The sequence below is a fragment of the Haematobia irritans genome, chromosome 4, assembly GCF_050003625.1.
Source record: "Haematobia irritans isolate KBUSLIRL chromosome 4, ASM5000362v1, whole genome shotgun sequence".
Taxonomy (NCBI): Eukaryota; Metazoa; Arthropoda; class Insecta; order Diptera; family Muscidae; genus Haematobia; species Haematobia irritans.
This window is the reverse complement of record NC_134400.1, coordinates 158,466,070-158,478,822: the sequence shown is the minus strand read 5'-3', so window position 1 is coordinate 158,478,822 and position 12,753 is coordinate 158,466,070. Positions and strand designations below refer to the sequence as shown.

The 12,753-nt window shown below is 32.8% G+C and overlaps 1 protein-coding gene across 3 annotated transcripts in view; it reads right to left on the bottom strand.

The window, feature by feature from the left end:
- The window catches only part of path (solute carrier family 36 member pathetic), a 127,351-nt gene that overhangs the window by 57,252 nt on the left and 57,346 nt on the right, over positions 1 to 12,753 (bottom strand). For all 3 annotated transcript variants that reach the window (XM_075307792.1, XM_075307791.1, XM_075307795.1), the window contains one exon: positions 10,950 to 10,990. The gene's annotated coding sequence lies outside the window, so the exon portion shown is untranslated. The remainder of the gene's footprint in view (positions 1 to 10,949; positions 10,991 to 12,753) is intronic.

Genomic DNA, 12,753 nt, shown 5'->3' with positions numbered 1-12,753 from the left:
GATATGGTCCATCTTCGAACTTGACCTGCCTGCAAACAAAAAACGAACCTGTGCCAAATTTCAGGACGATAGCGCCATTATTGAAGGCTGTAGCGTAATTACAACGGACAAACAGACGGACATGCTTATATCGTCTTAGAATTTCTCCCTGATCAAGAGTATATATACTTTACATAGCCGGAAATCGATATTTCGATGTGTTACACACGGAATGACAAACCTATTATACCCCCATCACCATTCTATGGTGGTGGGTATAAAAACGGAAAAAATAATCTCATCGTTTCCCTACGGGAAATTAGTGCAAATTGCCATTAATGGACCCATTACAGGACTGGTACTTGTGCTCCAGTTTATCAACATTTTTAATTGTCATCTTTTTGAATCCACACTTTTACTACAATACAACTATCAGAATTATTTATTGTTCAACATAAAGGGTGATACGGTCAAAATTTGGTCAAGGGAAAACGCGTGTAAATCGGTGAAATCGTTTATTTAAAAAATCAAATTAAATTTCTTTTTCAAGTTCAATTAGTATAAAATTCTGAAAAAATATTCAGTTAGGCTTTCGCTTTTCCAAATCCGAAATGCCGGGCCTCACGCTTGACACCTGCCATCAGATTTTGTACAGCCACCTTGTCCACCTTCTTCGCCGCAGAAAGCCAGTTTGCCTTGAACTGCTGCTCGTCCTTAACAGTTTTTTGGTCTTCTTTAGGTTCCGCTTGACACTAGCCCAGTATTTCTCAATTGGGCGGAGCTCTGGCGTGTTGGGAGGGTTCTTGTCCTTGGGAACCACCTGCACGTTGTTGGCGGCGTACCACTCCATGGCCTTTTTACCGTAATGGCAAGATGCCAAATCCGGCCAAAACAGTACGGAACAACCGCGTTTCTTCAGGAAAGGCAGCTGACGTTTATTCAAACACTCTTTCACGTAAATTTCTTGGTTGACAGTTCCGGAAGCTATGAAAATGCTGCTTTTCAAGCCACAGGTACAGATGGCTTGCCAAACCAGATATTTCTTTGCGAACTTTGGCAGTTTTATGTGCTTGAAAATATCTGCTACCTTTCCCCTTCCTTTTGCCGTATAACACTCCTGTCCCGGAAGCTGCTTGTAGTCGGCTATGACGTAGGTTTCGTCGTCCATTACCACGCAGTCAAACTTCGTCAGCATCGTCGTGTACAGCCTCCGGGATCGCGCTTTGGCCGTCGTATTTTGTTTATCATCGCGATTTGGAGTCACTACCTGCTTGTAAGTCGATAGTCCGGCTCGTTTTTTGGATCGATTCACGGTTGTACACGATACACCCAGCTTATTTGCGGCATCTCGGAGAGAGGTTAGGGTTTCGCTTGAAACTACCGGCAACTCTCTTTGTCGTCTCAGCGGCTTCCGGTTTTCGATTTCCCCCCGATCCAGACTTCCTGGCTGTCGACAAACGTTTCACAAACACTTTAATTACATTTGTAACGGTTGATGTGGCAACTTTTAGCGATTTTGCCAGCTTTGCGTGCGAGTAGCTCGGATTTTCGCGATGCGCGAGCAAAATTTTGATACGCTGCTCTTCTTGCTTGGACGGCATTTTGACAACTGAAGAGTGAATTCCAAAATCAAAATAGGAGCAACATTCTACACACACACACCTTCAAAATGAGGGGTGTTCAGGTTTTTTAAATGCAAAATTGAAAGAAATACGTCATGTTTATATCGACCAAATTTTGACCCTTTATTCCTTTCTGGTGCGATACGAATGGAAACTGGGTCCTCAGATTTTGTCCCAGACTGTTTCATGAGCAGTTGTCTATGGGTAGGCCTACTACGTTATTCCAGGACGTGTCCTTTGGGATGAGTCCAAGTCGTGTCCTAATGTATAAATTTTCCCAGCCAATGACAAACCCATGTTGAAGTGACCGGTCCATTCCATACGCTTGGACCAGAACTGTGACTGGTCCATACACACCAGGGACTAACCCTGTACCGGTCCTGCACCGAAAAAAGAAACTGATTTATAGGAAGAATGAGCTACCTCGCACGAAAATTGAACTAAATTTTACTGCACACTTTGAGATTTCCACAAAGCGTTGTTGAAACCAGGAAAATTTCATGCCCTTTTGTATCTTTTAACTGCAGTTGACAAAATTACATCCTCTCATCAAATTTCATGCCCTTTTGTATCTTTTAACTGCAGTTGACAAAATTACATCCTCTCATAGAAGAAAAAATTAACTAAAAATTAAGAAGAAAATCATTGGCGCCAAATCATGACCATTTTAACCATACAGTAGTTTATTCTTACTATTTTTGGGAATCGTACGAAAATCTGCTTTTAATTTAGTTCATATTTCATTAAGTTGTGGAAATTTCAGAAAAAATAATAAAATTTAACTTCTACCAAATAATTTTTTTTTTCGATAAAAATAAGTTAAATGTAACGTTAGTTTAACTACGGATTTTTTTTTCTGTGTCGGGTTAATCCTTTCCCGTAATTACACACTTCGGTATAGGGTTGTTATACCGAAGTGTGTAAGTACATTACAAAACTTTTTTTTTTGATGTATACACTAAAAAAACATGTTTGACCATAAAATTGTACTCAAAAAACAGTGAACCCGCCCGGAAGGAAATTTTGATCAATTTTATATTATTTAGGTAAATTTTAGAAAAATACAAACGTAGATGTCACGCCGATTTCACAAAAATAAGTATATATTTTTCGACTGATTCAAGAAAATTGATTAGACATAATTATTATTTTTTTTTTCGTAGTTTGAAGGAAAAACTTGGAGTTCAAAATTGCAAAAATTTCTTTAGTACCATACGAAGTTCAAGATGGGCGCATTATTTGTAAACATTTTAAAAACTTAAGAAATTTTTAACTATTTTGTGGGACACGCGAATTTTACTAAATTTTATTTAATTAAAAAACTAATTGAAACAAGTATCCTTTTTAATCAAAGTTCGAAGACTAAGTCAGCTAAAAAACAAGTATATACGGCCGTAAGTTCGGCCAGGCCGAATCTTAAATACCCACCACCATGAATCAAATATTAGGGTTTCCTTTGAAATTTTAGGGGGGTTTGAGGACAAATCAAGCAGAGCAGTTCAACCAATACACTTAAATTAAATTAAATTTAAAGATTTTACCTATGAAGACTATATCAGATTCTGGATTTGTAAGAACCATTTTTGTTTTAGAGGAATCATTAACATCTCTTGTAAGTGTGCAAGAAAATTATAAAATAACGTCTTGATTTGAAATCTTAAATCTGTAGATTTTCACCCGAGAAGTAAAATCTGGAAATTTTACATTGAGTTTCAAGCAATTTTCATGATCGGTGCGCCTTCTATACCCTCAAGAAGTTAAATTTCAGGCAAATCGGATAAATACTACGGTTTCTAGAAACCCAAGGAGTTAAATCGGGAAATCGTTCTTATGGGGGCTATACTAAAATACTGACCGATACTCACCATTTACGGCGTATCTCTTTATGATCCAAAAATAATTCTAGATTTCGAATTTCATACAAATTGGATAAAAACTACGGTTTTTATAATCCCAAGAAATAAAATCCGAAGATCGGTCATTATTGGGGATATACCAAAATATGAACCAATACACGCCCTTTTCGGCACACCTCTTTATTGTCATAAAATACTTCTAGATTTCCAATTTTAGGCAAATTGGATAAAAACTACAGCTTCTATAAGTCCAAGAAGTAAAATCGGGAGATTGGTCTATATGGGGGATATACTAAAACATGGACCGATACTCACCATTTTCGGCACACCTATTTATGGTCCAAAAATACCTCCAGATTTCCAATTTCAGGCCAATTGGATAAAAACTTCGGATTCTAGAAGCCCAAGAAGTAAAATCGGGAAATCGGTCTATATGGGGGCTATACCAAAACATGGACCGATACTCACCATTTCGGCACACCTATTTATGGTCCTAAAATACCTCTAGATTTCCAATTTCAGGCAAATTGAATAAAAACTACGGTTTCTATAAGCCCAAGACCCCAAATCGGGAGGTCGGTTTATATGGGGATCATACCAAAACATTGACCGATGCTCACCATTTTTGGCAAACCTCTTTACGGTTCTAAAATACCTCTAGATTTCCAATTTCTGGTAAATTGAATAAAAACTGCGGATTCTAGAAGTCCAAGAAGTAAAATCAGGAGATCGGTCTATATGGGGGCTATACCAAAACATGGACCGATACTCACCATTTTTGGCATACCTCTTTATGGTCACAAAAAACCTCTAGATTTCAAATTTCAGACAAATCTGAGAAAAACTACGATTTCTATAAGCCCAAGACCCCAAATCGGGAGGTCGGTTTTTATGGGAACTATATCAAAACCTGGACCGATATAGCCCATCTTCGAACTTGACCTGCCTGCAGACAAAAGACGAGCTTGTGCAAAATTTCAGCATGATTGCTTCATTATTGAAGACTGTAGCTTGATTACAATAGATAGACAGACGGACCTGGTTATATCGTCTTAGAATTTCTCCCTGATCAAGAATATATATACTTTATATAGTTGGAAATCGATATTTCGATGTGTTACAAACGGAATGACAAACTTATTTTTATACCCACTACCATTCTATGGTGGTGGGTATAAAAATAGTGGAGATTTTTTTCAAATTTTAATTAAAAATTTCTTCATCAAACTAAAACTCTTATATTATTAACTAAATGAAGAGATTGAAAATAGTTACGTTTTTAATTAAAAAATTTATTGAGATTTGTGTTCTACACAAATATTATATTAAATTATGTATTTTTAATTGAATCAATTAATTGACATTTGCAATTAATTTTTTAATTAAGTAGTTTTTAGGTCAAATTAAGACTGTAATTTATACTATAATTTTCGTTATTGAAGACTTTTCAATTAAAAAATTAATTGGATCAATTAATTTCGTAATTGAATCAATTATTTCTGTGTAGCATTTTAAGGACAAACAATCTTTGTACTCATGACAATATTATTTTCAGTGTTTTAGGTATAATTTGAATTTTTAAACTGACATTTATTTGTATGTGAATAATAGCTTTGCTAAAATATCTCAAAACGTGAATGAAAATTCGACCCTAGTTTCAAAGTGTACGAGTATATCTTAATTTTATTTATACACACAAAAATTGTCTTTTCTGATTCAATCATGAAATTATTTAAATGTCTTAATCATGAAAATGATTGTATCAATCACAGTTTTAATTGGGCATAAAAAACTACATGATTAAAAATATAATCGATTTAAGTAGCAAAATTCAATTATTGCTTTTAATTAAAAAAGGTAACTATTTGAAATTAATTTCGGAATTGATTTTGTGTTTTAGTTTGATTAACAATTGCTTGTTTGAAATAATTTGTTTTTTAAATAAACAGTTTGATTAAAAAGTTAATTGCATCAATCTGCATCCTGGGCTAGTGATCAATACAAAAACTTTAGAGAAAACCAATATTTCTGAATGAAAGTAACTTTTAAGTGTATGATGTACCTAACATATTATTTTTCCTTAACGCTTTGGAAAATATTAGTCACATGTGTTGTGTCTAATGTTTATAGTTCAATGATTTCATAAAAGAATACAACAAATTACAATTACAAGTGAAATTCTAACATATACAACCTTCAAATATTGCCATGGCAAAACTATTCGATGAAGAAGAAATTCTCTTAAACCATAACAAAACAAAAACATTGTTCATGAACAAAAACAAATCCCTTTTACTACCCCTTGCTGGCAATTTGCTGTATCCTACACATCAATAGCGAATAACAAAAAATATTAGATTTAAAATTTACATACAGATCATTGGCAATTTTTCAAAAATCAAATTGAAATCGAAAAGTTCACAAACAAAATACCAATTAGTCATCTATAAAAATAATTGTGGAATACTACTATAGCAATATTTATAGAAGAATGCAATCCCTACAATAGTTCTATATTCAAGAAAAAAAACGTTTACTTGATAAATGGGTCAAATAAATTCCTATTGGAGTAGGTTAAGTGGTCTGTTCGAGCTAGACAAATTGACAAAAAAAAAAAAAACAACAGCAATACGAAAAAAACGTGATTATTCAAATTTTATTTAAACATCATGATGGTCCATTGTAGTTTGCGGGTTTTTTTTTTATTTTATTCATTTTTTCTGTGTTTGGTTTTGATTTGATTATTTTTTCAGCACAAAAAGTCATATGGTGAATGGCTTCCCAAAACATATCAAAACATAAATAAAAGAATATTTATATGTATATTTAAATCTATTTGATTTTCTTTATTATGTTAAATTATTTATCATAATACGTAGTGTTGTGCCTAGTGGTCCATTTCATTCACTTATGTGGTTTTTGCGTCATAAGTTTTATGCGAAAATTGATCACTCGACAAGAGAGACATCACGTGTTTGTCGTAGACATGGAAAATTAAAACATGTTGATTCATCTATATCATGTGCCAGCTTTTCAAAGCCATTTGGTAGAAATATTATGTATTATGTAGTTTTTTTATACCCTCCACCATATTAACTTTGCCATTCCGTTTGTAACACATCGAAATATTGTTCTAAGACCCCATAAAGTATATATATTCTGGGTCGTGGTGAAATTCTGAGTCGATCTGAGCATGTCCGTCCGTTCGTCTGTTGAAATCACGCTAACTTCCGAACGAAACAAGCTATCGACTTGAAACTTGGCACAAGTAGTTTTTATTGATGTAGGTCGGATGGTATTGCAAATGGGCCATATCGGTCCACTTTTACGTATAGCCCCCATATAAACGGACCCCCAAATTTGGTTGCGAGGCCTCTAAGAGAAGCAAATTTCATCCGTTCCGGCTGAAATTTGGTACATGGTGTTAGTATGTGGTCTCTAACAACCATGCAAAAATTGGTCTACATCGGTCCATAATTATATATAGCCCACATATAAACCGATCCCCCGATTTGGCTTGCGAGGCCTCTAAGAGAATCAAATTTCACCCGATCCGGCGGAAATTTGGTACATGGTGATAGTATATGGTCTCTAACAACCATGCAAAAATTGGTCCACATCGGTCCATAATTATATATAGCCCCCATATAAACCGATCCCCCGATTTGGCTTGCGAGGCCTCTAAGAGAAGCTAATTTCATCCGATCCGGCTGAAATTTGGTACATGGTGTCAGTATATGGTCTCTAACAACCATGCAAAAATTGGTCCACATCGGTCCATAATTATATATAGCCCCCATATAAACCGATCACCAGATTTGACCTCCGGAGCCTCTTGGAAGACCAAAATTCATCTGATTCAGTTCAAATTTTGTACGTGGTGGTAGTATATGATATTTAACAACCATGCCAAAAGTGGTCCATATCAGTCCATAATCATATATAGCCCTCATATAAACCGATCCCGAGATTTGGTTTTGGAGCCTCTTGGAGGAGCAAATTTCATCCGAGTTAGTTGAAATTTGGTACATTGGGCCGTTAACAACCATGCCTAACTAGGTCCATATCGGTCTATAGTTATATATAGCCCTCAGATTAATCGATCCCCAATCACACAAAAATTGGTCCATATCAATAATTGTATATAGCCCCCATATAAGCGACCCCCATATTGCAATTCTGTCCATATCGATTCGTAATTATTTGTAGACTTACCTACACATACTTTTTTTGTCTAATGTATACCACGTATGGACTAACACACAATTTAGAAAACGAATTAAGATACCACAACCCAAGTAATTCGATTGACGCAATCCATGGTGGAGGGTACATAAGATTCGGCCTGGCCGAACTTATGGCCATTTATACTTGTTTTTTCTTATATATAAGATGATCATCACCTAATTCATCAAACAATACAAAGTGTTACACACAAGCGGTACAGTCAAGGTGAGAAATCTATCACCTTTACCTTGGAAAGTTGTTTTTGTGATTCAATTACAAAATTAATAGATCCAATTAAATGAGTAATTGAAATTGCTTCAATCTCGAAAATGACAGTATCAATCACATAATTAATTTTAAATTAAAAATATTCTTGATTAAAAAATTAATTTATTTCGTCGGCCCATTCAATTAACTTTTTAATTGGCTCCATTAAAAATATAATTGATTTTAACCGCAAAACTCAATTAATTTTTTAATTTAGACAATCAAATATTTATCGTTTTTTTGTTTTCATTGTGATATCACTTCTAGTTGTCATGCATCGTTGAACTCATATCAGTTTTTGAGAAAATTGGGTCTTAATTGGTCACTGTGCCACAAATCTGCAAATCCACCAAGTACTGGTGGAGACATCGTTCCACAAGTATTTAGAATGCGTATCTGAAATCAGTTTATCCACAATCAGTTTAGCAGTTTTGATACAATTTTCTATAGAAATAAACATTTTGACATTATTATTTTATAGAAAATTTTGTCAAAACTTTTTTTCTATAAAAAAATTTTGTCAAAAATTTTGTTTCTATAGAAAATTTTTGTAAAAATTTTATTTCTATAAAAAATTTTGTCAAAGTTTTATTTCTATAGAAAATTTTGTCAAAATTTTATTTCTATAGAAAATTTTGTCAAATTTTTTTTTCTATAGAAAATTTTGTCAGAATATTGTTTCTATAGAAATTTTTGTCAACATTTTCTATTTCTATATAAATAAAAATTTTACAAAATTTACACTTTTTGCAAAATTTTATTTTATAGAAAATTTTGTCCAATTTTTTTTTTCTATAAAAAATTTTGTTTCTATAGAAAATTTTGATAAAATGTACAAAATTTTACTTCTATAGAAATTTTTGTCAAAATTTTATTTCTATACAAAAATTGTCAAAGTTTTATCTCTATAGAAAATTTGTCAAAATTTTATTTCTATAGAAAATTTTGTCAGAATATTGTTTCTATAGAAATTTTTATAAAATTTTTATTTCTATATAAATAAAAATTTTACAAAATTAATTAAAAAATAAATGAAAAATTTATAGAATTTACTACAGAAATAAAATCTTGGCAAAAATTTCTATAGAAACAAAATTTTGACAAAATTTTCTATAGAAATAAAATTTTGTATATTTTGTCAAAATTTTCTATATTAATTTCTACTTGTTATGTATCGTTGAACTCATATCAGTTTATCCAATTGGTTAACACATTTTGAGAAAATTGGGTCTTAATTGGTCACTGTGCCACAAATCTGCAAATCCACAAGTACTGGTGGAGACATCGTTCCACAAGTATTTAGAATCTGAAATCAGTTTATCCAATTGGTTCGGTTTGTGTTTTTACTAAGGGCGTTTTCGATTGGCAAAAAATATGTTGCCTTAGTGTTACACAACTTTTCCCCTCATTGTATTTTCGCCCAAATGATAGTGTCATTCCAAAGTTATTGTTAATTCGTAATATTATGAGGGATACAGGATCCAAAATCCAAGACTGGTTTCTTGAAATTTTGCAATAATTTTCGAGAATGTTGCACCTTTTTACCCAATCGAAATCACCATAAGATAAAGTTAACTTTAACATCTGGGACATCTGCCTAAATCCGCTTCTGCCATAACCTGCCATTTGACAAAATTTCTATAGAAACAAAATTCTGACAAAATGTTCTATAGAAATATAATTTTGACAACATTTTTTATAGAAATAAAATTTTGACAAAATTTCTTATAGAAATAAAATTTTGACAAAATTTTCTATAGAAATAAAATTTTGACAACATTTTCTATAGAAATAAAAGTTTGACAAAATTTTTTATAGAAATAAAATTTTGTACATTTTGTCAAAATTTTCTATTGAAATAAAATTTTGTACATTTTGTCAAAATCTTCTATAGAAACAAAATTTTTTTACAAAAAAAAAGTTTTGACAAAATTTTCTATAAAATAAAATTTTGCAAAAAGTTTATATAGAAATAAAATTTTTGCAAAAATTTGATCAAAAATAAGATCTTTTAAATTTATTAGATATTTGATAAAGTTTTCTTAAAATTGTTGTAGATTATTTTTGGCACCAGTGGCACCCGTGCTTAGGATCCCTGACGGCATTATAAATTAGCTACTTGTTTAGGATGACACTATAATTTAGGGGTAAATACTATTAGGGAAGAAGTAGTGTAGCCCTAGGGTTGCACCTTTTCACCGGAACGAAATCACAATTAAATGGATCCTCACTGCAATTAATCGCTTCTTTGACTAGGACTAGTGTAAGTATACTGAAAAAAACATTGACCTAATATGGAAGATTATGCAACTTAAATTTTAGGACTCGAAATTTACGCAATGCTAAGGACAAAGTTCTTTAAAATAATGAAATTTTAATTAAAAGAAAGTTTATAATCCTTATTTCAAAAACTTTTTTCATTAAATTTAGGACACAAATCTTGAAATTTTGCGTCCCTCTGTTAAAGTTGTAGATCTTTGAAGTAAGGCAAATGTTCCTTAAAATAAAGAAAAACATTTTTAATTTAAAGAAATCGTCTTTAACTCTACTGACATATTGAGTTTTTAAATTTAAGATTAAACTGCTTCAAATATAGGCTAAGACTTATTTTAAGGATTTGCATCTTTGGTTTCAAGTTTTTTTTAGCATTAAGAAAACAATTTTTACTTTGAAGTACTTGGCATAATTTGGATTTTGAAACTGGAATTTGTTTGTACATGAATACCTTTATTAATACACCGCAAACAGAGAATAAAAATTCGATGAATGAGATCTGTATCCAATTTTAATTTTATCGATCCTAGATTTAAAGCCAGGGAGTTCCCTAAAAAATGTCTTTATTTTAAAGAAGCCGCATCTGTGGCTCGGAATCAATACCAAAATCCTTAAAGGAAAGTCAAAATCTTTGGATCCAAGTAAACTTTTTTTGAGTGTACAAAGTATTTCGTTCAGTGTTAGTATATGCAATGAATTTTAAAATTTTACGTAAATAGCTTACCTATATATACTAGATATATTATTTCGTAACGTTGCTAAAACCTGTAAGAAAGAAGATAAATTAGTAATGTACAAAAATATAGAGTATTTTTCAAGAAATTTTAAATTTTACTGTGTACGCTTTAGTTTGACAACAGATTCACATCGAGAGCAACATTGTTCAATGAACATAGTTTTAATGTATTTCATGGAATTAATTCATAATATTTAATTTATTTAAAATGTATTTTATTATTCGTAAATACAATTGTGTTCAAATGTTTGCAATTTCCTCAATTTACCAGCCAAATACTCTCTTAGCTGATTCAATACAATTCCATACATTTTCTCATTTCTGATCATACAAGTCATTTTTAATATCATAAACATTTGTTGAACATTAAATAAAACAAACTGTTTTTGTCCTTTTCGTTTTGTGAAGACGAAAAGACAACTGCAACAATGTAGGCAAAAAAAGTAGAACGAAAAACCATTTTTACGATTAATTTTGAGCACATGACTGCCCACACTAACTAATAACGAATTATTTTTAAACCATACTACCAAATTTGCAGACATTTGAATTTTTTTTTGTAACCAAGAGCCCCATAGTGTACCCCTTTGAAATGGCATTTAAACAATACAAACAATTTTAAGACATTTTTCTGAAAACTATGACATCCCCATATTTATCGTTTTGCTGACTGTCTGAATTTGCTACAGTAACAATATTGCTGATGCAAAAACAAGAAAGCTAGGTGATGATCTAGTATATGAAGAAATATAATATCAGTACCACCTTCAACTAGAAGACAAACAGCATAATGCGAACAATATTATTTCGAGGTTAAAATTAAAGAAACCAAAAAACTGATACAGGAAAACTCGAACTTAAGCAAAATTGTCTTGTTATACCCTCCACCATAGGATGGGGGTATATTAACTTTGTCATTCCGTTTGTAACACATCGAAATATTGCTCTAAGACCCCATAAAGTATATATATTTTGGGTCGTGGTGAAATTCTGAGTCGATCTGAGCATGTCCGTCCGTCCGTCCGTCCGTCTGTTGAAATCACGCTAACTTCCGAACGAAACAAGCTATCGACTTGAAACTTGGCACAAGTAGTTGTTATTGATGTAGGTCGGATGGTATTGCAAATGGGCCATATCGGTCCACTTTTACGTATAGCCCCCATATAAAGGGACCCTCAGATTTGGCTTGTGGAGCCTCTAACAGAAGCATATTTCATCCGATCCGGCTGAAAGTTGGTATATGGTGTTGGTATATGGTCTCTAACAACCATGCAAAAATTGGTCCACATCAGTCCATAATTATATATAGCCCCCATATAAACCGATCCCCCGATTTGGCTTGCGAGGCCTCTAAGAGAAGCAAATTTCATCCGATCTGGCTGAAATTTGGTACATGGTGTTAGTATATGGTCTCTAACAACCATGCAAAAATTGGTCTACATCGGTGCATAATTATATATAGCCCCATATAAACCGATCACCAGATTTGACCTCCGGAGCCTCTTGGGAGACCAAAATTCATCTGATTCAGTTGAAATTTGGTACGTGGTGTTAATATATGGCCTCAAACTCCCATGCAAAAATTGGTCGAAATCGGTCCATAATTATATATAGCTCCCATATAGACGGATCCCCAGATTTGACCTCGGGAGCCCCTTGAAAGAGCAAAATTTATCCAATTCGGTTGAAATTTGGTACGTGATGTTAGTATATGGTATCCAACAACCATGCAGGAATTGGTTCATATCGTTCCATAATTATATATAGCACCCATATAAACCTATCCCCAGAT